This window comes from Bactrocera neohumeralis, chromosome 3, assembly GCF_024586455.1.
Source record: "Bactrocera neohumeralis isolate Rockhampton chromosome 3, APGP_CSIRO_Bneo_wtdbg2-racon-allhic-juicebox.fasta_v2, whole genome shotgun sequence".
NCBI lineage: Eukaryota > Metazoa > Arthropoda > Insecta > Diptera > Tephritidae > Bactrocera > Bactrocera neohumeralis.
In genome coordinates, this window is record NC_065920.1 from 41,316,513 (window position 1) to 41,343,233 (window position 26,721).

General features: G+C 38.3%; 1 protein-coding gene and 1 long non-coding RNA gene across 2 annotated transcripts in view; one reads left to right on the top strand and one right to left on the bottom strand.

Moving 5' to 3' along the window:
- The window catches only part of LOC126752734 (uncharacterized), a 343,225-nt gene extending 330,206 nt beyond the window's left edge, over window positions 1-13,019 (top strand). The window contains exon 2 of the long non-coding RNA XR_007666034.1: window positions 12,886-13,019. This is a non-coding gene — a long non-coding RNA (uncharacterized LOC126752734). The remainder of the gene's footprint in view (window positions 1-12,885) is intronic.
- The window catches only part of LOC126752541 (uncharacterized), a 281,963-nt gene that overhangs the window by 174,037 nt on the left and 81,205 nt on the right, over window positions 1-26,721 (bottom strand). The gene's annotated exons all lie outside the window — the stretch shown is intronic.

Sequence of the window (26,721 nt, forward strand, 5' to 3'; positions counted from 1 at the left end):
TTGCGCCCACGCCCCGACGGATGAGAAGGACGATGTGGCCAAAGATGCCTTCTATGAGCGCTTGGAGCGCGCTTATGAGAGCTGCCCCCGCCACGATGTCAAAATCGTGCTTGGCGACTTTAACGCCAGGGTGGGCAAAGAAGGTATATTTGGCACTACGGTCGGTAAATTCAGCCTCCACGACGAAACATCCCCAAATGGGTTGAGGCTGATTGACTTCGCCGGGGCCCGAAATATGGTTATCTGTAGTACTAGATTCCAGCATAAGAAGATTCATCAAGCTACCTGGCTGTCTCCGGATCGAAAAACTACCCACCAGATCGATCATGTTGTGATAGATGGAAGACACGTCTCCAGTGTTTTAGATGTGCGTGCGCTCCGAGGTCCTAACATCGACTCGGACCACTATCTTGTTGCAGCTAAGATTCGCACTCGCCTCTGTGCAGCAAAAAACGCACGCCAACAAACACAGGGAAGGTTCGACGTCGAGAAGCTGCAATCACAACAGACAGCCGAACGATTTTCTACTCGGCTTGCACTCCTGCTCTCTGAGAGCACTCGTCAACAACTCGGTATAAGGGAACTGTGGGACGGCATTTCAAATTCCTTACGTACAGCTGCAACCGAAACCATTGGTTTTCGGAAAGAGCAAAAGAACAGCTGGTACGACGAAGAGTGCCGTGTCGCAGCGGAGAGAAAAACAGGCTGCCCACCTCGCAACGTTACGATCGGCCACAACACGTGCGGGATGGGATAGATACCGAGAGTTGAAAAGGGAAGCGAGACGCATTTGCAGACAGAAGAAGAAAGAGGCCGAAATGCGTGAGTACGAAGAGCTTGATAAGCTGGCCGACAGGGGTAATGCTCGAAAATTCTACGAAAAATGCGGCGGCTTACAGAAGGTTTCAAGACCGGAGCATACTCTTGTAGAACCCCCAAAGGTGATCTAGTGACCGATGCCCAGAGCATACTTAAATTATGGAGGGAACACTTCTCCAGCCTGCTGAATGGCAGAGAATGCACAACGCCAGGAGAAGGAGAACCCGATTCCCCAATCGATGACGATGGAGCAGACGTTCCATTACCCGACCATGAAGAAGTTCGAATAGCAATTGCCCGCCTCAAGAACAACAAAGCGGCAGGGGCCGACGGACTACCAGCCGAGCTATTCAAACACGGCGGCGAAGAACTAATAGGGAGCATGCATCAGCTTCTTTGTAAAATATGGTCGGACGAGAGCATGCCCAACGATTGGAATTTAAGTGTGCTATGCCCAATCCATACAAAAGGAGACCCCACAATCTGCGCCAACTACCGTGGGATTAGCCTCCTCAACATCGCATATAAGGTTCTACCGAGCGTATTGTGTGAAAGATTAAAGCCCACCGTCAACAAACTGATTGGACCTTATCAGTGTGGCTTCAGACCTGGAAAATCAACAACCGACCAGATATTCACCATGCGCCAAATCTTGGAAAAGACCCGTGAAAGGAGAATCGACACACACCACCTCTTCGTCGATTTCAAAGCTGCTTTCGACAGCACGAAAAGGAGCTGCCTTTATGCCGCGATGTCTGAATTTGATATCCCCGTAAAACTAATACGGCTGTGTAAACTGACGTTGAACAACACGAAAAGCTCCGTCAGGATCGGGAAGGACCTCTCCGAGCCGTTCGATACCAAACGAGGTTTCAGACAAGGCGACTCCCTATCGTGCGACTTCTTCAACCTGCTCCTGGAGAAAATAGTTCGAGCTGCAGAACTAAACAGAGAAGGTACCATCTTCTATAAGAGTGTACAGCTGCTGGCGTATGCCGACGATATTGATATCATCGGCCTCAACACCCGCGCCGTTAGTTCTGCTTTCTCTAGGCTGGACAAGGAAGCACAGAAAATGGGTCTGGTAGTGAACGAGGGCAAAACGAAATATCTCCTGTCATCAAACAAACAGTCGTCACACTCGCGACTTGGCTCTCACGTCACTGTTGACAGTCATAACTTTGAAGTTGTAGATAATTTCGTCTATTTAGGAACCAGCATTAACACCACTAATAATGTCAGCCTGGAAATCCAACGCAGGATTGCTCTTGCCAACAGGTGCTACTTCGGACTGAGTAGGCAATTGAAAAGTAAAGTCCTCGCTCGACGAACAAAAGCTAAACTCTATAAGACGCTCATAATTCCCGTCCTGCTGTATGGTGCAGAGGCTTGGGCGATGACAACAACCGATGAGTCTACGTTACGAGTTTTCGAGAGAAAAATTCTGCGAAAGATTTATGGTCCTTTGCGTATTGGCCACGGCGAATATCGCATTCGATGGAACGATGAGGTGTACGAGATATATGACGACATTGACATAGTTCAGCGAACTAAAAGACAGCCGCTACGCTGGCTAGGTCATGTCGTCCAAATGTACGAAAACACTCCATTTCTGAAAGTATTCGACGTAGTACCCGCCGAGGGAAGCAGAGGAAGAGGAAGACCTCCACTCCGTTGGAAAAACCAGGTGGAGAAGGACCTAGCTTCGCTTGAAATCTCCAGTTGGCGCCAGCTTGCGAAAAGAAGAAACGACTGGCGCGCTGTTGTTAACTCGGCTATAATCGCGTAAGCGGTGTCTACGCCAATTAAGAAGAAGAAGAAGACAGCTTTCACGGACGGATGGACCGACAAATAGTCACCCGTATTTGAACTCTTCTCATCATCCCGGTCACTTGTGCATACTGATACTAATTATAATGCACCAAAGTGAAACATATTTCTATACCATGAACAGAGTGCTTTAAGTTTGCCACGAAGTTTGTAACACCCAGAGGGTAGCGTCGGAGACCCTATAAGGTATATCTATATAAATGATCAGTATGTTGAGCTAAGTCGATTTAGCCAAAGGGACATGGCAAAATCTGTCTGTCCGGCTGTGTATATACGAACTAGTCTCTCAGTTTTTAAGACATCGTTTTGAAATTTTGCAAACGTCATTTTCTCTTCAATAAGCTGCTCGTCTGCCGATATCGTACTACTATAACATATAGCAGCTATACAAACTGAACGATCGGAATCAAATGCTTGTACGCGAAGCTTCCTCATTTGACAATATATCTTCACAAAAATTGGTATGGGTTATTGTTCATAGAAATAATTTAATATCGGAAGAAATTATTAAGATCGGCTCATTATAGCATTTAGCGGCCATACAAACCGAACGATCAGAATCAAGGGATTGTATGGAAAACTTTCACATTTAACGTGGTATCATCACGAAAGTTGATATGGATTACTGCTTAAGGTAATAACATAATCTCCGAAAAAATTGTTCAGATCGGATTACTATAGCATATAGCTTCCATACAAACTGAACATACATACATATGTATAGTTACTAAAAGAAATGCACCAGTGAAGGGCATGTTAGCTTCGGTGCAGCTGAAGTTAACGTGTTTTCCGGTTTTATTTTTGATTTTCTCTACTCTTCTAGCAAAGTTTTCAACATATTAGTTTTCCCCAATGCGTACATTTGCTTAAATCATTGTGGCATTATTTTTATAACTTTACTTAACTCAACGCTGCCGGTCTTTATGTCATAAATTTGTGAAGTCCACTCCTTGTTGGTTACTTCTCATAAACAAAAGAGCTCCAATTAATACATACGAATATACATATGTAAGTGCTCGTTTGCTTAAACGATTTCGCTGCAAGGCGCCGCACCTCTGCTCTCAGTGAGCACTCTTTGCAGCACTTGCGGCTAAATGAAAGACGCGCCATGCTGTTTGGTATGTACATGTACGTGGAGTATGTGTAATATATAGTTATAAATAAGTACACATACATATTCGTTTGCACTTTCATTTGCATCTATGTATTCCATAAGAATAAATTAAGCACCGTTATAAATATATCCACATGCATACTTCCGGCAAGATGCAAACACACCTCGCCAACTCTTGACCAGTTTATACAATAATATATTCCATAAATTGTTTTTAGCCCACATTTGCTACGTCGTTTCTACTTTCCGCTTCATTTCCTTTTTAAACTTCCCTATACTTTCACTCTCATTAAAATTCAGGTTGTAATTAAAAAATTCTTTGCATTTTATTACAGTAAAATGCTTATTTCCTCCTTCATTCCGTGACTTTTTTCTTTAAAAAATACTCTCTTCTCTGGCTACCTTAAAAATTATAATTATCTTGAAATTACTTCAAAATGGCGTTCCAGGTAAGACCACTAATTGTGATCCGAATATCGAAACATCGATTTGATTGATTGGGTTTGAAAACAGAAATGAGTGAATAATACATACATATATTTTAATAGCAAAAGAGTGTAGTCCAACCATAAGATATTCTTTGATCGGATTATTGTTGTTGTTGTTGCGAGTACCTAAGCCTTGTTTGGGGGAAAGTTTAAAACTAAATGTCATCGAAATCCCTTAGTGGCATTACTGGGTCTGATCAAAGGGATAGAGTGTTCAGTGAGTTCGGTTAGTGTCATGCGTGCATCGTAGTCTATTATGAATAGGTAGAAGTTTAACCAACAACAGTATCCAGAACGAAGTTTCGCGCGGATCTAAGACGCGATTCTCTTGGAAGTAGTCGATGAAACTATTTATAGCATTCGGTCGCGTTCGAAATCGCATCGTCGTGAGAGTTTATCATAGCAATGTTTTTAAGAAGCAGTTCAGCTTCAAGCAGGTGAATGTAGGCATGATTTCTGCGAAAGTTATCGTGTTCGATGGAGTGCAGTATTCTGACTTGTGTGTACCTCCTTCAGCAGCGTTCTGCTGAATCCAGACTATTGGGGCTATGAAATTTTTAATTTTCACAACAGCTGGTACTACGTTAACGGAATTGACCCAGACTTTATCCGGTCAAGGGCTACTATTTCGAGAATAGAAAGACTAGTTGGAATGTGTAAGTAAAGAATCAATATTGTTATCACTAGAAAAATTCCGTCTTATCAATGCTGACATTGAGTCCAACATGTGCCGGGAAGAAATTTTCTTCTGTATATGCGCTTAAAGGTTCCATCCAAACTCTACCACGGTTCGGTGCAATACATGCAATGGATAGAGTCGTCTTAAGAACTTTTCAGACCTTAAGATATATAAAAGCTGTGAGACTAATAAGCAGTGTACCATGCTGCCAAGGCACAAAAGCATCATGGCCAGCACATCTCTGCGTTCCCAAGTAGCTGAACTAGGCAGCATGACAGTAACACACCTACCTTCATCTCGCTTCAGTCCTCGTGCGAGGAGGCAACTAATAAAAAATTATTTTATTTTTGTTCGGTGACTGTTAGCTGTTTTTCGTGGTTGTCACCGTACAAAGTAAATTGAAATATTCGCTTCGCTTATCTCTTGAAAATTTGGAAAAAAAATCAGAGAGAATTGGGCTCGTGAAAGAAGATTGGCTTTCATCTTATACACAAATTGAAATTGTGGCAAAGCGTACTTATTGTCACATTCATTTATGATATTGTGTAGCTTCACTTATACTTAATATTTTATAACTTTCGCCAACTACTTGTATCAAGGAAGATAACCACTTTTAATGACTTCTTACAAAGGTCCGACGATATAGATTTCAGTGGAACGTTCAACTGAAAACATCGTAGTGGCTGCCACATGGATTTCTTCTTTCTTCTACGTCTCAGATCTCCCCACGTCTCAATCTCTTAGTTAAATTTTAATCGTTTTCAGTGAAGGGCTTAGTTTCAGTTTCAATATCCTTCCGGGAAGTAGATTTTGATCCGCTAACCGTCATATTTGAAAGACCAAAGAAGGAATTATTTACTCTCACATAATTTTTGTCTATACACCAATGACATATCTTAACCTTAGTATATTTTGAATCTGCTTAATATTTTAAAATATACTCGAAGCCGCTAACGATTTGCTAGCGCTTAGTCACTTCCTACAGCCACTTAACAATCAGCTGATTGAGGGCCAGTTTCAGCTTTTCATACATTCTGCTGAAACCTCACAAACCTACGCACATGTAAATGGCAACCCACATGCCTGGACACATAGCTTTCAGCACCACAAGTGGCATCCACAGGCACATTTATGTTATGGCCATCAGTACGCTTGCGGTAATTTTCTTAGGAAAAACTTTTTGAAATTTTAACAACGCTTCACTGTTGCGGTTAAAGCTTCGCCCAGCTTTGGAAGTGAAAATATTCGCTGAATGTCTTTCTAGTCACACTCGCACACATGTGCGTGTATTTGTGAGTGAGTGAGTGTGTGTGGAAATACTAGAACTATACTGCGGATTGTACTGCAAGCCTTTAAGCGTGTAGCAGCACATGCGGGCCGAAGATGTGGCTTCATGTAGTTGTCGTTGAGTGTATAATGAAACTTTATCCCTCAAGTGCCGCACAAGAACGTGTCGGTGTTAGTGGTTGGCAATGTGTCCATGGCAACATGTGCATGTGTTTATTAGTTGCTTTTAAGAATTACGAAAAGACTAATTCCTTAACTGCATTTTCCTTCTCACTTTATACTGCAGCAACAACAATAATTTTTGTTGTATTTTGAAACTTTTCAAGTTTGGAGTGTGTAATCAATGCGGATTTCGATAAAACCTTGAAATCGCTTTTTTTGTGAGTTTGATTCGTACTTTTCGCATATATATTTTTTAATGGATATCGGAGGTTTGGTAGTAGGGTAGCCGATATCGGCAAGAGAAATTTAATTTTTTCAGCGTCCTCTTTTGTATATTTTCGGCGAAACTGAATACCATTCAAGCAAGCAAAAGATAAGGAACTTCAAGATCCTATGAGCTTCGTAAATCTCGAATCCCTTCAGTTATTTACCTAAAATTCTCAGTTTCAAGTTTTAAAACTTTTCTCACTTCCGAGTTAATTGGGATACCAGCTTTTGCCCCTTTTTTCAATTAGTAACAAAGAACATCATAATTTTGCTCTGCGACATTTGGTATCCTAATTATAATATGCTTAAAATAGTTCTAGCCTTTTTTTGAAATAATCTTGAATAAAAGAGTTTTTCACACAAAGACTTGATTTTTGTCGATCAGTTGGCAATGGTCCGGTATCGGCGGTTTCAACAAATGAGCAGCTTTTTGAAGAGAAATGAATGTGTGCAAAATTTCATATCGATATTTCAAAAACTCTGCCTCCGTTTGCGTATATGCAGACGGACGAACACATAGACGGACATGACTAAATCGACTCAACTCGTCACGCTGATCATTTATATAAAAGTATATTTCATAGGGTCTCCAACGTATTTTACTGGATGTTACAAACATCATGCAAACTTAGTATACAATGTTCGGGGAATAAAGATTAGGAAAGTGGTCCCGGGCAGATGAAAAGATGTGAAGATGTTAAGGTGTTTCAAAAATTATCTACACACCGAGAAGATTCTGGTTCAGCTAGACAATCAAAGAGCAATATGGGTGAAAGAGAGCTGCTGCTTCACTTAAATTATTGCAGCTATTTCCATTCGACAACCTGAAGTGCTCTCTACCAATTGATCTTTCATTCCCATATACTATTTAAAAATATTTTTTACAGTTGAAGCAAGAAGCATGGAGAATGTAAAACTGAGTTGAATTAGTTCACAAGCTGGTTAAAATTTAATGGCGAAATAACGCCTGACCGAAAGTCGTGGCTTTTAAGTTCCTAATGATTGCTTCTAACTTAACCCCAACTAATCAACTTTTGAGTTTGTTTCCATCATAGCAGTAAGATAGTTAATAGATCGTATCGTAGAAATATTTGCTCTCAACCGGGTGAAGGTTGGAAATTTGGAAAATGAACTCGCTCTTACTCGATTTCGCTTTATCATTAACAAAGATAATAATGATCTGACTCATGGCAAAAAAAATCTAAAATGTGAAGTAATCTCTACTGAGAGTATATGACACGTTCATGCACAGCTCACTTTGTGTACCAGACCTTCCGATCTCCCTTTAATGAAGGATCTTATTTAGTTTAGGACACAAATCAGGTTCCCAGTGCAGCCAAGTGCTTTAAATAAGAAATATCATTCGGAGGGTTGTGTATTCTTCCCATGGTTCCTTCCTATATTCTTTCGGATATGATATAAGGCATTTGGAAGGAGATGATGAAGATACATTTTTTTTACGCATTTCAGGAACTTACGGAGCTTTTGAACGCCCCTCTCTTTGAGAGTGAAAAGAGGACTGGTGCGGCGCTTAACTGTACCAGTTACCTTTTACTATCCCTCAAAACTAAGTATCATTATGATTAAAATATCAAAGCTGCATTTTTTAAAGCTGTTTCAAAAAAAGTATTCCTCGTCCATATGCAAGCAATTGAACCCACCCTGTAAGCATGCAACGCACACATATCAACTTTGATAAAAGTGAAAGCACTTTTAAGCTCTACTTGACACTTTTCTCCAGTTGCCGCTTAATCAATCCGAAAACTTTCTCACAATCTAAGCCACTAACAATCTTCAGTATTTCACAACTAAGACCTTCTCACAGCGCAGTTGCCACACAATCTATAGTTTTAACTATAACGCAGCTACCGTGGCATGCACAAACTCACACGAAATTGTTGCAGGCAACCACAGCAACGGATGTGACAGCTGTACATTTGAAAGAGAACGGGAGCAAAAATGTGCCAAAGACGCATTTGTCACCGAGCGCCCTGTGAATGTAGATTTGTATAAGAATCGTTCTAGATGTGTGGGAATTGGCTGCAGTGTGGCAACTTGCAAAACTTTGCACACTTTAATAAAGATTATTCTCTTGGCAAACGAACAAAGAAGAAAATAGAAAGTGCGAGTTTTAGGCGAGTGGTTAGGAAATATGTGAAAGTAATAATAGTTTATGCAAACTCACATATAGCATACATATGTAGTTGTGTATATACATTATGTACATGCATATGTCTTCTGTGGTCACGTGAATGGAACTTATGTGATAATGGTGTTTCGACTGGCATTGTCCAAGAATTTCTAATATTCATATTCTATTTTTCTTTTTATTAGGTTCGGAGACAAATTAGCGGATAAACGAAATGTTATACAGCCAACAATGTGGGATTTCCTTGATGTACTTTTATTCAGGGTATTCGGAGTATACAGGGTATGTACTCGAAAAAGCATGATTTAATGGTTTTAGCCCCTTAAGGTGAACACCTAGTATGACAGCTTAAAAAGCTAGGTTTAATAATAAAAAAATTAAATATAATTTTTTTCAATTTTTAAAAGTATATTTTTAAATATATGTATAAGAAAACACAATAAAAAATTTTAAGAGAAAAATTCAGTTTTTTTCGAGTTATCTACGAACTCTGACGGCGCTAAAACAAGCTTCTCCACTGCTGCAGTGACACCGAGAAGGTCGGATGAAACATAAAAGAATAATTCTCAACTAGGTTTAAAAATTAAAAAATTTAAAAAATGGAGACGTTTTACAAACAGGTCGAATGTTGAATTTTACCTGAAAGTGTACCTATCAAAACTCGATTTTCACAGATTAAAAAGTTTGTAAAGTATTGTGTGGAGAACTGAGGTAAATTCGAAAAATACTGTTTCGAAAAAAAACGCATTTAAAGATAAACTGATGGAGTTGATTAAACTATAGGACTCTGCTGTAACTCAAAATCTATTTGAGATATTGAGAGTGCAGGCATTTAGACAAATTAAATCCACTGTCACAGTGCGAGTGAAGTTAAAATCTTTTTACTAATGCGTGCCTGCTCAGAAACCGCGATAGTTACATTATCTTAGGCAGAGGTTATAGTGAATAATATAAATTGTGTCCGAGACCGCTTTACGTTGAAGGAATTAAAATTTTCCCAAAAAGATTTCAAATGTCAGCTATTGCTTCGAAAGTGACTGAAGTGTTTTGAGGCTTGGAAAAATATATCCGCGAATGATTACTTCGAGGGGGACAAAATTGATATTTTTAGGTTGTCAAATATCTCCCTTCCGCCTTTTGGTCTTTTCAATTTTGCGGCTATGTATAAAGCGCTACAGAGCTCCTTTCTGGCAATACTATACATCATTGAAAGATCTTGACATAACCTACAAAACGACGCTTTGCATGATTAGTTTGGATATCGCGTTCAACAGTTATAGACGTGTAAACATGGAGTTCACTAAAGGCAAATCCGCTAGAGAAACGTTCCGTGATAAGCCAATCGGCGGAAGACCTGTGATGACGAATACCGATCAAATCGTGGAAAACATCGAGATAGACTGGCATGTGGCATCTCGTGACATTGCCCAGAAGTTGGGAGTTGGTCACCAAACCATTTTAAACCATCTGCAGAAGGATGGATACACAAAAAAGCTTGATGTATGGGTGCCGCATGATTTGACGCTATCAACGACTGTGATATGCTGCTGAAACGGAACGAAATCGGCCTATTTTTGAAGCGGATGGTGACTGGCGACGAAGTGGATCACATACGATAATATCAAGCGAAAACGGTCGTGGTCGAAGGCCGGTGAGTCGTCCCAAACAGTGGCTAAGCCGGGATTGACGGGCATGAAAATTTGGCAGTGTATTTGGTGGGATTGGAAAGGAATCATCCACTATGAATTGCTCCCATATGGCCAGAAGCTTAATTTTACCATCTACTGCGAACAACTGGACCGCTTGAAGCAGGCGATCGACCAGAAGCGTCCACAATTGGCCAACAGGAAGGGTGTAGTGTTCCACCAGGACAGCGCCAGACCTCACACTTCGTTGATGACTCGTCAGAAGCTCCGGGAGCTCGGATGGGAGGTTTTATCGCAACCACCATATAGCGCGGACATAGCGCCAAGTGATTACCACCTGTTCGTGTTTGAACTCAAAAGAGGCTTGTGAAAAGTGGCTGTCCGAGTTCTTCGCAAATAAGGAGTGGGGCTTCTACGAGGTTGGTATTATGAAGTTGCCGTCTAGATGGAAACAGATTATTGAACGAAACGGCGCATATTTAAACTAAATCCGATCACTGTAACACTTTTTATAAAGAAATAAATAAAGAGCAAAAAGCGGAAGAGAGATATTTGACAACCTATTACATATAAAGACTTTCTTAAAAAATACAAAGTTCACGTTATTTTTGAACAAACCTCGTACTCTAATTAGTTTTCTATTTGAATATCTGTTAGCTCTGCTGAAGCAAATAACTGTAAATTCCTTTCAAGAACTTGTAACCTCAAAAGTTGTGTCAAGAAAATGTTTGTTGCTGCCACAACTACGAATTTGTGTTGCTACCCAAGTGCATTTGTACTACGAAGACAAGAATTCTGTTGCTTTTTCTTTGACAATACTTTTGTTGCATGCTAAACGTTGAATACGTATATGTTGGCATTGCAACATCGCCGTTGGTTTTGCTGTTTCCAACAATTAAATTCAATTTGTCGGCTGTATCTTGGTAACAAAGTTGTTTTCTCCGTTTTTAGTTGGTCTTTTCCGGCCACAACCATTTTCCGTTCAAATTAAAATTTCCTGTGATTTTCATGCAATTACATACCTATACATATGTACATATATAATGCATACATACATGCAGTTATGTAAGTCTCGGTGCATTTGTGTGTGCAAGGCGGCCACAACTCCCTCGAAGTGCTCTCGTGTACCCTTTTATTTCTGCATGTTTCCATCATTCAGCTCGCTCGTCAACACTTTCACTCAACCAGTTGGCTGCCGCTGTCTCGGGTGAGTGTGTACTGTCTGTGTGTGTGTGTGTGCAGTGGTGCTTGTAGTAGTTGTTAGCCTGTCGGATTGACTGACTGACGGGTTAAGATAAAGTTTTCGCTTTAGTTGCTTAAGTACTTAGGACATTTTATATGCACGCATGTACGCGCAGCCACACAAACACACATACACACACGCAAATATATACAAACGAGTACAACATGCTTGCAGTTAAACTGCAAGGTGAAAGTAATCAAGGCAGTTGCATTTAGTAGCCGCCTTCGTAAACTCGCACACACACACACGCATAAATTGATATTGACACACCTTTCTAACTTGTTGAGTAGATAGCAGTTGGCCACATCAAAGTGTCAATCATTTGTTCAGCTAATAGTTGTTAGTTGAAAATTGATGAATTTTCTAATGGAATCGTTAATTTCTTGGAAACTAGCAAAACCCAAATTGTGGCACGGCGACTTGTAGTTCTTCCCGATAAATGGAATATTTAAAACCAAAATTAAACAAACATTGTTTAAAAGTAGAAATTGGAAGGATTTCATAGCAATTTGAGGAGCTCTCAAATTAAGACAAAAGGAACTTCAGTTGATTTGGTCTTAATTCATACACAATTTTTTATTAGTAATCCTCTCTTCTTTAGTAATCATTTTTTTAACTTAACGAAAAGGCGTGGTTTTAATTATACATACACATAGGTTGTCAAATATCCCTTCTGCTTTCTTGCCAGTGATCGGATTTAGTTCAAATATGCGCCGTTTCGTTCGATAATCTGTTTCCATCAAGACGTTAACTTCATAATAACCCCTTCGTAGAAGCCCCTTTCCTTATTCGTCACATAGTGGATAATTCCCTTCTAATCCCACCAAACGCACAGCAAAACCTTCCGTCAATCGCGGCTTGGCCACTGTTTGGGACGATTCACCGGCCTTGGACCTCGACCGTTTTCGCTTGATATTGTCGTATCTGATCCATTTTTCGTCACCAGTTACCATCCGCTTCAAAAATGGACCGAGTTCGTTCCGTTTCAGCAGCATATCGCAGGTGTTGATTCGGTCCAGAAGGTTTTTTTGCGTCAAATCACGCGGCACCCAAACATCAAGCTTTTTTGTGTAAACAGCCTTCTGCAGATAGTTTAAAATGGTTTGGTGACTAACTCCCATCTTCTGAGCAATGTCACGAGATGCCAAATGCCGGTCTAACTCGATGTTTTCCATGATTTGACCGGTATTCGTAGTCACAGGTCTTCCGCCGGCTGGCTTATCCATTGTGTCGTTTTCACCCGCTCTGAATCGTCGAAACCATTCCTCCGCAGTTCGAAGTGATAGAGTACCATCCCCCAAAACACCATTAATCTCACGAAACGTTTCTCTAGCGGATTTGCCTTTAACGAAGGAAAACTTTAAAATAGCGCGAATTTCGGCGTTAGTGATTTCCATGTTTACACGTCTATAACTGTTGAACGCAATATCTAAACTAATCACGCTTAGCGTCATTTTATAGGTTTTGTCCAGACCTGTCAAAGGTGTATGGTATTGCCAGATACGAGCTCTATAGCGCTTTGTACATAGCCGCGAAATTCAAGAGACAAAAAAGCGGAAGGAATATATTTGGCAACCTAATATTAGGTATGGAGGCTCAGGGAGGTATTGACCCGATTCCACCCATTTTGGATACACAGAATTACCACTGTAAGAAAAGGATTCTATCTGAATTTCTATTGCATATCTCACACATTGACCGATATTTTCGAACAAAAGTCAACTATAGGTACTGGGGTCCACATATTCGGTACCTAGGGTCTTGAACAGTTTTGGTTGGATTTGAACAATTTTTTTTCATAAGGTGGCACAACTACTTGCAAAAATATTATTCGTGCAAAGTTTTATCTCGTTATATTAATTACTTCTGGAATTATGGACTGGGACTATTGGGAAGTAAGCGTTGTTGTTGTCCGATTTTGCTCATTTTCACAACGTAACATAGAAATATGAAAACAATTCAAAATACCATGTTCCGTCGAAATCGGTCAGTCGGGTCGTGAGAAATGGGATTTCACCAAAAAAGTGGGCAGTGCCACGCCCATTGTCCAATTCTTACACCGGCTCCCATAAAGCTCTCCCATACCATTTCAGTGGAAAAATTAAATGTAATTGATTTATCGCGCTTTTAATAGTTTTGAACAGTACCGTTATATGGGGAGTGAGCGGGGTTTTCATCCGATTTCATGCACTTTCGGTAGTAGTAGCTGGGCGAATTTGGTTCTTGTAGCTTTAGTGGTTTAGGTGATATGCACATTAGACATATTAGGGGCGGGGCCACGCCCAATTTTTTAAATCTTTTATCCACAGGTGACCCTTGCTACAGCGATCCCCTGTGCCAAATTACAGTTTTATATCTTATTTTAGTCCTTAGTTATGGCATTTTATGTGATTTCGGTTAATGACGATTTGTGGGAGTGGCAGTGGTCCGATCACGCCAATCAGAGACCACGCTAGCTTTGAAAGTATTCAATGCAGTATCCGACGGTGGAAGCGAAGAGAGAGAAAGATCTCCACTCGATGTCTACACCAGTAAAAAGGGGAACCAAACTGATTTCATAATAATGAAAGTAATTAAGTTTAATTTCAGAAAATTAATGGTCTTCAACACTGAAGAGATGTTCTTATAATTTTCAGAGCTGAAAGCTAAATTTGTTAAAACCAACTTAAAAATTATTTTGAATTGGTTGGTATATTTAATATTTTTGTTTCTAAATTACTGAACCATGTTCAAGAACAGATAATATTGTAAGCAGCTCAATCAACTTAAGATATTGGGTGCACTGTGACTAAGATCCAAAAGTAACTTAACTCTTCAAATGACATTAACCAATTGTGAATAAAACCAGTGAAAGCATATAACTTATGAAATTGTACATTAAACGCTTACATTATAATTTGTAAATTAATTTTTGGTTCTCTTTTAAAGAGTCGGTACAAAACCGAGGCAGCTACAGAGTGGAATCATTGTTGAAACGCCACAGACATCTAAGAAGGCAATATGAAATATAGCGGCTTGTAAACTATTAAACAAGTTCCAATATAGAAGTTTGAAAACCAGGCAGATATACTTTATGAATAAGTGTTGAGTGAGACACTTCCTTAAAGGCTCCAGAGATACATTAAACATGAAACATTAAAAGAGATCGGAGCTGTAAACTGCATCTTGCTTTCAATAATTCGGAAATAGCGGTAAACTTAACAATACAGCGACGGTTTTCCATTGAAGATCTGCTACTTTTTACATGGACGAATAATGAAAGATTTCTTCTATAGAGTTGGAAGAATATTTACCCATCTTGTGTATATTGAACGAATAATAAAGTAATTATCACATGTTTTAGAAATAGCCGTCGGTATTTTGTCAGAATCGTTTTTAAGACAAATGCGTCTTTTGATAAAGCAATTAACAGAGAATATTTCAAGATTATATACTATTTCTAATCGTAGCCTAAACTGTATAGAAGATAATTTAAAAATCCAAACAAGTAAAGACGTTAAATTCTTAACTTGGTCTGAACAATTTCTTCGTAAGATATTCCCATGCCAAATTTAAAGATTTCTCCTCAAATTTTTACATTCAAGCACAAGAATGGGATCGTTCAGTTTGAACTAAAACTACATATATATGATGTAATGGCCTGATATTGGCGGATCGGATAAATGGGCAGCTTCTTGTGGAGAAAATTAGTTCAGATATATATCCCAAGGGGGTCCACTTTGCATATGTACAGTAAGCCATTATTTTTTAAGCTCGCCGGTGTCTCCTCCAGAGTGTTTCAAACTTCATGGCAAACTTAAAGTACCTTACTCAGGGTAGAAAAATGTAGCAAACATGGCGGATGTTCTTTTATTTGTGGAAGTAGATTGGTATGGAGTATGGACTGGAGGATGGAGTCACGTGTAGAAGTTCACGCAAGTGAGGAAAGTTCTCTGATCGCCAATCACTTGGGAGTGGCCAGAAACGATTATTTTACATATGGCTCAAGCAGCTCACGACTTCCGGTCCTTGACCAAGTATCTTCTGGGTAACCTAAGAAGATCCGTTTGAAGGCGAGCTAAAGTGAGTAGGCGAAACATCCCCTCCACAGGGTTGTCCGCTGGGTTTGGGGCTCGCCACGTAAAGAACAATACCTATGAAAACTAATCGACAGAAGTAAGGAAGAAGACTGGTATTCTTAACAAAGGAAAATCGTATATGTGACCTGGTCTACGGAAAGGAGGCTTAGGTGTCAAAAAAAAGGAGAACAATTAATGAGATAACGAGAAACTGACGATTTTCCCAAACTAGTTTTCGCACGTTAGCTCCCTTTTCGTAGACCAGGTCACATATATATAAATTTCTTCTAATCATTTTTAAAAATGCTGTGCGAGTTGACAGTCTGATACAAATCTGGATCAGTTGCAATAGGTGAGTCTGTCTGTAGTTGAGATGGAAATATTTATTTGAGTGTCTATAAATTAAGATAAGTGTGAAATGAGTTGCAAATTGTTATCAGACGAAAAACTTTCAACACCCGCGCCGTTAGTTCTGCTTTCTCCAGGCTGGACAAGGAAGCACAGAAAATGGGTCTGGCAGTGAACGAGGGCAAAAAATATCTCCTGTCATCAAACAAACAGACTTCGCACTCGCGACTTGGCTCTCACGTCACTGTTGACAGTCATAACTTTGAAGTTGTAGATAATTTCGTCTATTTAGGAACCAGCATTAACACCACCAAAAATGTCAGCCTGGAAATCCAACGCAGGATTGCTCTTGCCAACAGGTGCTACTTTGGACTGAGTAGGCAATGGAAAAGTAAAGTCCTCTCTCGACGAACAAAAGCCAAACCCTATAAGTCGCTCACAATTCCCGTCCTGCTATATGGTGCAGAGGCTTGTTGAACAATGACAGCATCCGATGAGTCGACGTTACGAGTTTTCGAGAGAAAAATTCTGCGAAAGATTTATGGCCCTTTGCGCATTGGCCACGACGAATATCGCATTCGATGGAACGATGAGCTGTACGAGAAATACGACGACATCGACATAGTTCAGAGAATTAAAAGACAGCGGCTACGCTGGCTAGGTCATGTTGTCCGGATGGACGAAAACACTTCAGCTCTGAAAGTATTCGACGCAGTACCCGCCGGGGAAAGCAGAGGAAGAGGAAGACCTCCACTCCGTTGGAAGGACCAAGTGGAGAAGGACCTGACTTCGCTTGGAATATCCAATTGTCGCCACGTAGCGAAAAGGAGAAACGACTGCCGCGCTGGTGTTAACTTGGCTATAATCGCGTAAGCGGTGTCTACGCCAATTAAGAAGAAGAAGAAGATACCCTTTATGAAATAAGCATAACTTTTTCTTTTCAAAGAATCCGTTTTTTTTGACTTAGTAAAGAAATGTTTATAAGTGATTGATTTAACGGTACCTCCGCCAGTTATAGATACATATAAGATAGCTTATTCTTGACTAGGGAAATCACATGTAAACCCTCTAGGTAAGAGCAGAAGTCTTTAAAAGGCTCCTCTTTATTCATTTAAAGCTACATAGTCCTCACCACTCAACTGCTTATAGTTGTACTTATCGACATAAGCTTGTATATACTTAATTTAATCGTTTTTTCAAATACATAAGTGTTCTTCAAAGTTACTACAACATCGCCAATGTCTTCTCCCTGATGCTTAATTCAAATGTACATATGTAAATGAACTCATACGATATGCTGTATCGCTTTGTTTTCGATTTTCGCCTAAGCAGATGAAATCATGACTCGATACATTAAATCTACATTAAGCGGGAAAACCATTTGCAACATAACCGGCAAACAATGAGCACCAAGAACAGCAAACAATAAAATAAGGAAGCATTATGTAGATGCAGTCAGCAAGAAACAAATGAAATGAAGCGAGAAAGCAGGCAAGAGCAGCAGCAGACAAGCAGGAGGCAGGAGCGCGCTTGTGGCAAGGAACAGGCAGCATGAAGCACATGTGGCAGGCGAAATAAATTGTAGCGCCAGAGCAGACGCTTCAGCGGCCACCATATGCCACACAAGTTCATTGTTATCAAGTTTCTATGTTCTTAGTTGGAAATTGTTGGAAATTTTAGACATTACACATCACTCGCAATTAGTGGCCAATCGATATGTGTGTGTGGCATGCGACGCAATGTGGCAGCTATGCGCACTCAAGAGGCATGTGGGTGTTTGGACAGTGGGTGGGGCAGTTGGTAATGTTGGCGGTTGCTTGTGGTTAACTGCTTGATTGGTGAGCGAATGCCAAGTTTGTTGATCGTTTTTGTTGCTGTTGGAGTTTCGGTTAAAATGTTGGTGGCTGCTACGAGTAAAGTTTGCTCGCCCGCCATGTTTGCATTAATGGCGTGCTTGCGTGCGTGTGTGTAGGCCTGAGTTGTGGCTGCAATACAGCCAAATTGTACATACAAATGAATTTATATATTACATACAAATATGAAAGTGCTCAAATGTGTATGTGTGTGGGTGTGCATGTGTATTCGCACAATTACGGTCAGTGGCTTGTATGTCTCCTACCAAATTCCTGTGGTGATAGCATTCCTCAATGTTGTTAGTAGTAAGCAGCTAAGCAGCATTTGTTACCTTAATATTACTAATGCAGCAAAGCACACACACCCACACGCAGCAATTTGTACTGTATTTAGCCACACAAGCATATATTCGTGTAACTTTGTGTGTACTTTGGTATGTACATATGTGTCAAGTGTGGAAGCAAACATTTGCTGGCATGTGTCCAGGCTTCAGCCATTGCTTTTGAATGGTATTATCCTTGAAGTCGATGTCTGACCGCAAAGTAAAATCTTAATTAAGATTGATACATTTATTCACCCACATTATTACATACTTATGACTATAGTAGTATGCAAGGTCTGGGTAGCAAGAATAGATTTTGCTCCTAATGGTAAAAGTATATTTAATTTCATATGACAAAAATAGCAATTATATAGGTTTGTGGATGCTCTTTGTACCATGAGCAGGGTATATTAAGTTTGCCACAATATTTATAACATCCAGGGCGAAGCGTTTGAGACCCTGTAAAACATTGGATAGTCGAAAAAGTTTTTTCGTATTTTGTCATTAGATGTCATTACAGTCGTATATCTCCAGTGCTAACAATCACATTGTATTATACCTTATAGTGTTGGAAAGCTCAAGCTTCATTTAACCAAAAAGGAAAATTAAATTCGAGGAAGTTGAAAAAAGTTACAGCTGTTCAAAAATGTGTGAAAATAATGAAGAAACTCGCATTATTTCAAAATTTTTGTATAAAAAAAGAAGAATGCCACACAAGCCACCAAGAAATTTGTGAAGTTTACGGAGACAATGCTGTACTAGTTCGTAAAGCACAACAATGGTTCGCTGCTTTCATTCTGGAAATTTTGAAATTTCGATTTACACTGATGGAATAATATCTCTAACGGTAAAATGGCAAAAATTGGTCGACCAAAATGGTACATATTTGTTTATTTATTTATTATTATAAAATGTAAAAAAAATTAGTTGAAGTTTGATTAGAAATACGAAAAAACTTTTTCGACTACCCAATATATGTATATCTAAACATTCGGTGCGACGAGCTAAGCCGATTTAGCTATATTTTCTTTTGGAGCCGCTTGGAGCTCATTTATCAAATTATGATCGGGTTTCAATAAAGTCTCTCAATGAAACTGCTACCTAATTACTAATGGTATTGCTAAATTTGGTCGTCATGGAAAAACTATCACTAACCTCCTTAAAAACCCCGATTCTTTAATGAAAGTGAAAAGGTGAGACAAACCAACCGTTATGTTGTGAAGCGATGTCAGAGTGTGATGAGACGCGTTACTAAAGTTTTAATGTTTCCAGGAGATGTGTTAATCAAGTTTTAGTCGAAACTAAAAACATAAAGTATAGTTCCCAAGAGCCTGTAATCAAGGTACTTCCTAGATGTAGAAAAATAAATTTGGACTAACAGATTCAAAATTGAGGACTTTTCCCGACGAAAAAATAATTAATTTGGCTGATGTGAATTTAGATTGTTTTAAATGGAAGGTTTATAACTTCAAATCCATTATATAACACAGAATTTCTGCTAAAAATTAAACAACAACGCTAGACATAAAAATACTGTTGTCAGATATACCAATTTTAGATTGTTTTGTGGAAGGTTTATAACTTCTCATTATATAAAGAATTTCAGCTAAAAATTATAATTAGACATAAAACTGTTGCAGTCTTTTCTTTAAATTTTGAAGTTTTTACAAGGTATTGACAAGAAAAAGGTTCCAGGCTGATGGAAGCTATCGCCAAGAAGTGGCTAGCTTTGGCCAATAAAGAAATTACGTTGTATGAAGCTTGATTAGAAGAGATGCCTTTACAATCTACTTATAATCCGGACCTATCAACAAGGGATGGCATGGCAACCAGTTCCAGACCATGGTGAATAATTTGAAACGTGAACTATTTATTTCTTAGAAACCGAAACTCACATTTAAAGGAAGAACGAATTTGCATGTGTTTTCAGCAGAGAACTATGGAAGGAGTGTATTTATTGCTTAGAATGACAAACTAAAATACAACTGACTTAAATGAAAGAAGTTGTCAGTTTAGTAAAATAAAAAAAAAACACCAAAAGTCGGAATATATAGGGATTATATTCATTTTTATACTCTTCAGAACTTAACCGACAAACTTTGTCTCACATTGTGCAGCCTATTTAACATTTTCTGATTGTAAGACTCTATAGAATTGTTTAAGGATTAGTTAAATGGACGTTCAAGCCATAAAAATTGCTTTTAATTTTCAAAATGTATAAATAAAGAAGAAGCAATTTAAATAAAATCGACGAAATCCTAAATAATAGGCTTTAAAAGCCAAAAGACGTTCAATAACAAAAACATTAAAGCGATGAACGATGAATCACTTACGAATACGAAAAGAAAGCATTATTTACTCAAATATCAATCAAAGAAAAAATAAGGCGAATTCATAACTTTCCACCTTAAAAAGCAAGACAAAAGCGGACAAAGGCATGCTTAACCGCTTCAAAGAATCAACAAAACAATGCAAAGACTTCTTCTGTATAAGTTTTAAAAATTAGTTTTCCAGATAAAAAAGACGCTGCCGCAATTATTATATAGAGCATAACGATGAAAACATTAAAGAGACGAATCGGGACGAAATTAAAAGCTTCTGATAAAAGTCAATAAAGTTATATGAAATTAAAAACCTCAAAGCAAGGAGACACAAATATGAATCAACAGTATAGACAGCAGATAAAATATTGTAAAAGCGGCTGAAGAGGAGGCAAGGGATTGACAATTTTATGTTGATTTTTAATTACAACGCAGAACACACAAAGAAGCCCCGAAGATGTCCGAAGTGTGTGAGTTCCCTCAATGTAAGGCTTATGAGCTTTACTGAACTGGTAAGCAAGGAGGTGCGGAAGCAATGTTGGTCAGATAAATTGTATAGTGTATAATTTTTGGTATTTTCGCTTTGTAGTGCAAAATATGGGAGGCCAAATAGGCGGAAAGGTGATGGAAATGCAATGTGAAAATATATAAATGAAAGAAAGCTGCTGAATAATTCAGCACTTTTGTTTAAGGATGTATATTTGTACAAAACTTTTGTAAGGTCTGGCAGCCACTCAGTCGTGTACTCAAATTAAAATTACTCACAGATATACTATTATATGTATATGGTTATATATTTATATTTAAGCATTAGGGTAGTACTGTATTGTACAAAAAAGTTGTGAGTCGTTTTTTCCAGCCTCTACTTATAACATATAATTCTTTCCATTATTAGGGTTGTTTACTGCTTGTTGTATAAGTTATAAAGTTTCGATATCTATTCAGACTAAAAAAAAATGAGAAATATTTACGGCTTACTCAATACGTACTATCAAACAATTAGGTACAACGCTGAGGCGATTAAGGTATTTAAATACCGACCAACTTTATAATGACCGAAACGTAGTTTTTTTCAGAATTTATTTGAATAGGGGATCATATAAAATATAAATGTCGTGTCTTCATTGGGTTGTCTAACTTTAGACTCCTCGAAAAGAGACCTTGTTTCAAAACTTTCTTCAAAATTAGGATATTATTATGAAAATAAGTATTTTAAATGTTTGTTTGTTTGTTAGGGACGAGGTTGAAAACTGTTCTACCTCACAAATAGTAGATAATATAAAAAAATTGTATAAAGTAAAAATTAATAATTTCCGAAAACTCCAGTTTGGAGTAAATCAGGGTTTTTTCAGGCCCACCCTAATTCAAGTCTACATATATAAGGTTGTATTAAGGCATAAGATGTTGTCAGTTTTATCTCTGTAACTCGCTGACTTTCAGCGCATTTTATTTGTTTCATTTTAATAGCGAACGAGAGCACGGAAATGCAAGAAAAATTTTGTCACTGTTATTTGCAAAGATAAAAATTTTATAAAAGACAAAATATGTCGGCAAAAAAGGACAAATACGAAAAAAAACGAAAAGTCCGCAAGATGTTGAGCGGTGGAAGAGCAGTTCGCTGAAAAGAAAAAATTAGCAAGAAAAAACTCGAAAGGCACATTGCGCCAAGAACATATTAAGAACAATGTCGTCATAACGGTAAAGGGATAAAACGAAACGTAAAAGGAAAGCAAATGAAAAGTCTTTGAAACAAAGGGCGAAAGCAAAGTTTTCGGGCAAATAAAAGAAAAGACGAAAGTACAAATTATGCAGCAAATTCTACTTATATTTGGCCATTAAATAAATACGACCCTGCACGTGGGTAGCACGAAAAACGGAAACAACAACAACACCAAAGAAGCGTCTATGTGGCAATGAAGGTTGTCTTATGGCCACGGCCTTAAGGAAGAATAGTCAACGTGGGACCAAAGGCAAAGCCCAGCGAATGCGCAATTCAAGCGCAAGTTTTTTAATAAATTCTCCAGCTGAAGGTAAACAGGCCTAGTAGAAGGCACAGGGTATCTTCGTAGGGCACGGAGCGTGGGGTTAATTGCACAAAAGCTGGTGACAATTTTGCTGGCATTTTACACGTTTACGAAGTTATTTTGCGGGTGTTTCTAGGCTTGTTCTGTAGGCACAGCTGCTGAAATGTTATTCACACTTCATTTGCAATCCTTCAGCCAACCCTAGGAAAACTTCGAAAGTGCGCAAGTAAAAGGACGTTAAAAATTTTATCTTTCTAACACTCAATAACAAAACACTTTCACTTGTGTGCGTACGAAGATGTGTGTGTGTGTGTGATTGCCTGCTCAACGCAAACCGGCTGCTAATTGTTATTTCACACAGACAAATTTTAGTTTACGGATAAAAGCTCTCATCCCTTTTGGGCTCTACAATATGCGTCTTTATGACAGTTACAAACTCAAGTAATAACTTTGTCCCCGAGGAAATAAGATAATAGGCCGGATAATGATACAGCCGACCACATTGTCATGTAATTAAATTCAAATGAACAACAACAAGCGTGCCACCATAGTAAGGTAGTCCTTATACTACTAGTACTTGTAGAATGCTGCGCAGAATAAGTAAGTAGTATGAGGCAGAATATTAATTTTAGTTTTTATGACAGCTGTTACTGAGCTCAAACAACTCAATAATGTCAAATATTCTCTCAGTATGTCGAATGTATTTATATACTCCAAGAACTATATAATTTTGTACTTGGAACTCAAAGTCTTTTTTTCGCGGAGTGTCACTTATGATGGAAATAATGTATAACTTTTAACTTTTGGGGGGAGGGGGTGGTGTAATTCTCTGTGGTCGATTTTTACTAAGTCTGAATTTACTGAACAAAGAAGTGCGATAATGCACCATCTCATACTGCATTGGTTATTTATGATCATTTCGCCACATTTTCAACTAATATCGGGCCGCAACCACCGTATTCGTCTGATTTACCTTCGTGTAACTTCAGATATTCAGCAAATTCACATGGCCACTCAGAGGACACCGCTTTGACTCAATTGAGGTTATAAAAGCTGACGACGGAGGATTTTTCTAAGTGCTATGATGACTGGAAAATTCATTGGCGTAAGTGTGTTATAGCAGGAGGGGATACTTTAAGGAGATGAAATGGACAAAATTCACCTTTCAATTTAATCACTATATATTTCATAAACAAGTTCTGGTAAAGAATTTTTTTTATTCGTGGAAGGTATACATATAGCATAAGGCAACTGAAATTAATAGTTTACTTGTTTTCTTTGAAAAACGAATTTCAATGGGAGCTAGATCAGAAAGTCTTGAAGCAGCACGTTTTTCATCTTAAACGCGACCGTATATAGCGCTTTAGTTCTTCAAACGATGCCATAACGGTATATAATAGGCCATGTTAAAGGTTAAGCCAGTCTAGTATGTGCATTGAACGATATCATTTGTTTTCTGGGAGAACATTTTAAGGTTCTAAAAACTAAAAATAGTGAAGAAATATACTCCTGTTCATCAGTTTGGATCATTCGACTTCTGCAAATAAAATTTTAAAAGCGCTTTCTCGAAACGAAAGTTTTCAAATTGGGCGATAATTTAGTCAAACATTAAGCTTTTATCGCCTTGAACTTTCAACTGTAGCTTCAGAGTAATATTATCCAGCAACTCCGCATTTTTTTTATTTCAACAAGAAAATCAACAAATGGATATTTCACTAGCAAGTCTAGATTAAGATCCCGCTTTTTAATGTTTCAGATACTATGAGTTTCCAAAACCACATTCGCCCGTAAAGGTCTAAAACATATAGTACCAATATATATTCTTTGTATGTATTTAAGGGGGTATTCTAGTCAAAAATTTTGAAAAAATCGATTTTTTGTTTTGCATATTCTTAAAGACTGGACCTTTAAGAATATATTCCCCAAAGGAATTTTTAAAATTCCTATTATTTACCGACTTTTAGTAATGTAAGTATAGACTGCCTGCAGTTAGACTCAAATCTTTTTCTCGAAACTCAACACATGATTTCTCAAGTTCTAATGAACCGATTAACTTGAAATTTGGTGTGGACTTTCTTTTTATATCTCTCTTGGTTGGAACTAGGATTATTAAAAATTTTTGATTTTTACTATTTTTAAAAAATTTTGATCTTTGCCAAAAAACGGGCAAAAAATTCAAACAGTCGCCATTTACTGAAAATTTTTTTTTTTATTTATCCTAGTTCAGACGATAGCGGCATTTGTACTGATTAAAATTTTTTTTTTTTCAGATCACCCAAAGTGTTGGAATCGTGTCAGGAAGGGCGCACCCTTATTTTCAACCCCCGCCACGCCACCACGCCGCAATTAATCAAATTATCACAAAATTTTTTTTTTATCTTTTTTTGTATTCTTAAAATATCAATAAATGTCTGGTAAAAAATTGAATAGTAAAAATGTTCTTGGTTTTTTTTATTCGACTTTAAAAAATGCCGTTAAGTAGCATTTTTAGACTAGAATACCTCCTTAAATAATAAATGTATAATGAAAACTGTAAGAGAGAACTTCTCCACTTACTCCCGAAATGAATTGTTGCTTTTTATAGTGCTCTAGACTAGTCTTACCCTTAAATGTGTTTTCTGCAAAACCTCATTCAAAATGTGTTTTTTGGAACACTAGGTCAAAGATTTTTAGCAGGTGGAGATTACAACGCAACACGCACTTACTGGGGCTCATGTCTTATTAATCCGAAAGGCCGACAGCTGTACTGCACTATTATGAATGAACACATTAAGCTGGATGTAATATCTCCTGGTAAGTCGACATACTGGCCCAGTGATAGAAAAAACATACCAGACTTAATAGATTTTGCTGTAGTCAAAAATATAGATAGATCGCTCATGACAGCTGACACATGTACAGCTTTATCATCTGATCATTCACCTGTACTAATAAAGTTATACGAACAGCCCATGATATTTGAGCCAAAAGTTTCTATAATATCTCATAAAACTAACTGGCTGAAGTATAGAAAACATATCAGCAGCAGCATCAACATTGATTGCAAAATAAACACAAGAAGAGACATTGATGAAAGTATGTATAAGAGAATTTAATGATGTAATAACTAGTGCAGCTGTATTGGCAACATCAAAAACAAACAATAAACCAGGTGGTTTTAGAAAGATCACCAACAACGAAATAGAAATGGCAGTTAAGTCGCTCCCCTTCAACTCTGCTTCAACTGAAATCTGCTGTACGAAAATTAAAAAAGCGCTTAAACGCGAGGAACAACACAACACTGAAAATTATGAAAAGAAACTGTGTCCACATTCTAGCAAGCAAAACTCCCTTTGGAAAACCCAAAAGTTTTTTAAGCCACGAGTAGATTCCAATATTCTTCTAAGATAGTTGAGTGGTAATTAGGCACGTAGTCATGAGGCAAATGCGAATTGCTTTGCAAATCACCTAGAAAAGGTATTTCAACCTAATCGCCCAAAGAACAACTTTAAAGTGCCAAATTTGCCCAATGCCGCTAACGAGTCGCTTGTCTCTATTAGGACTTTCTACTTTTGAAGTTACTAGAATCATAAAAGAGCTAAATCCGAAAAAGTCATCAGGTCGGTTCAAGTCATCATATAAGTCCAAGAATGCTAATTGATTTACCAAATATTGCTATAATGATGCACTCCTTGCTCTTTAATGCAATTATTGGTTTCGGATATTATCCAACTTCGTGGAATAAGTTGCAAATCATCATGATAGATACGTAAACCTGGGAAAGACTTAACACAGCCGTCTTCCTACAGACCAATAAGTCTCTTACCCTGTATTTCTAAAATAATTGAAAAAGTGTTACTATCAAAGGTGACTCTTTTCCTCCACGAAAATAATATAATGCCAACGCACCAATTCGAGTTTCGTGCTAAACATGACACTGTAGAGCAAGCAAATAGAATTACCAACGAAATCAGGAAAGCATTCGAGTACAGAGAGTACTATACAGTTATTTTTCTAGATGTACCTCAGGTGTTCGATAACGTCTGGCATGAAGGACAGAGCTCTAGTAAGCCGTAACATATGCTCCATCAGAGCATCAAGAGTATTAGAGCAGCACCTAATTTTCGTCGA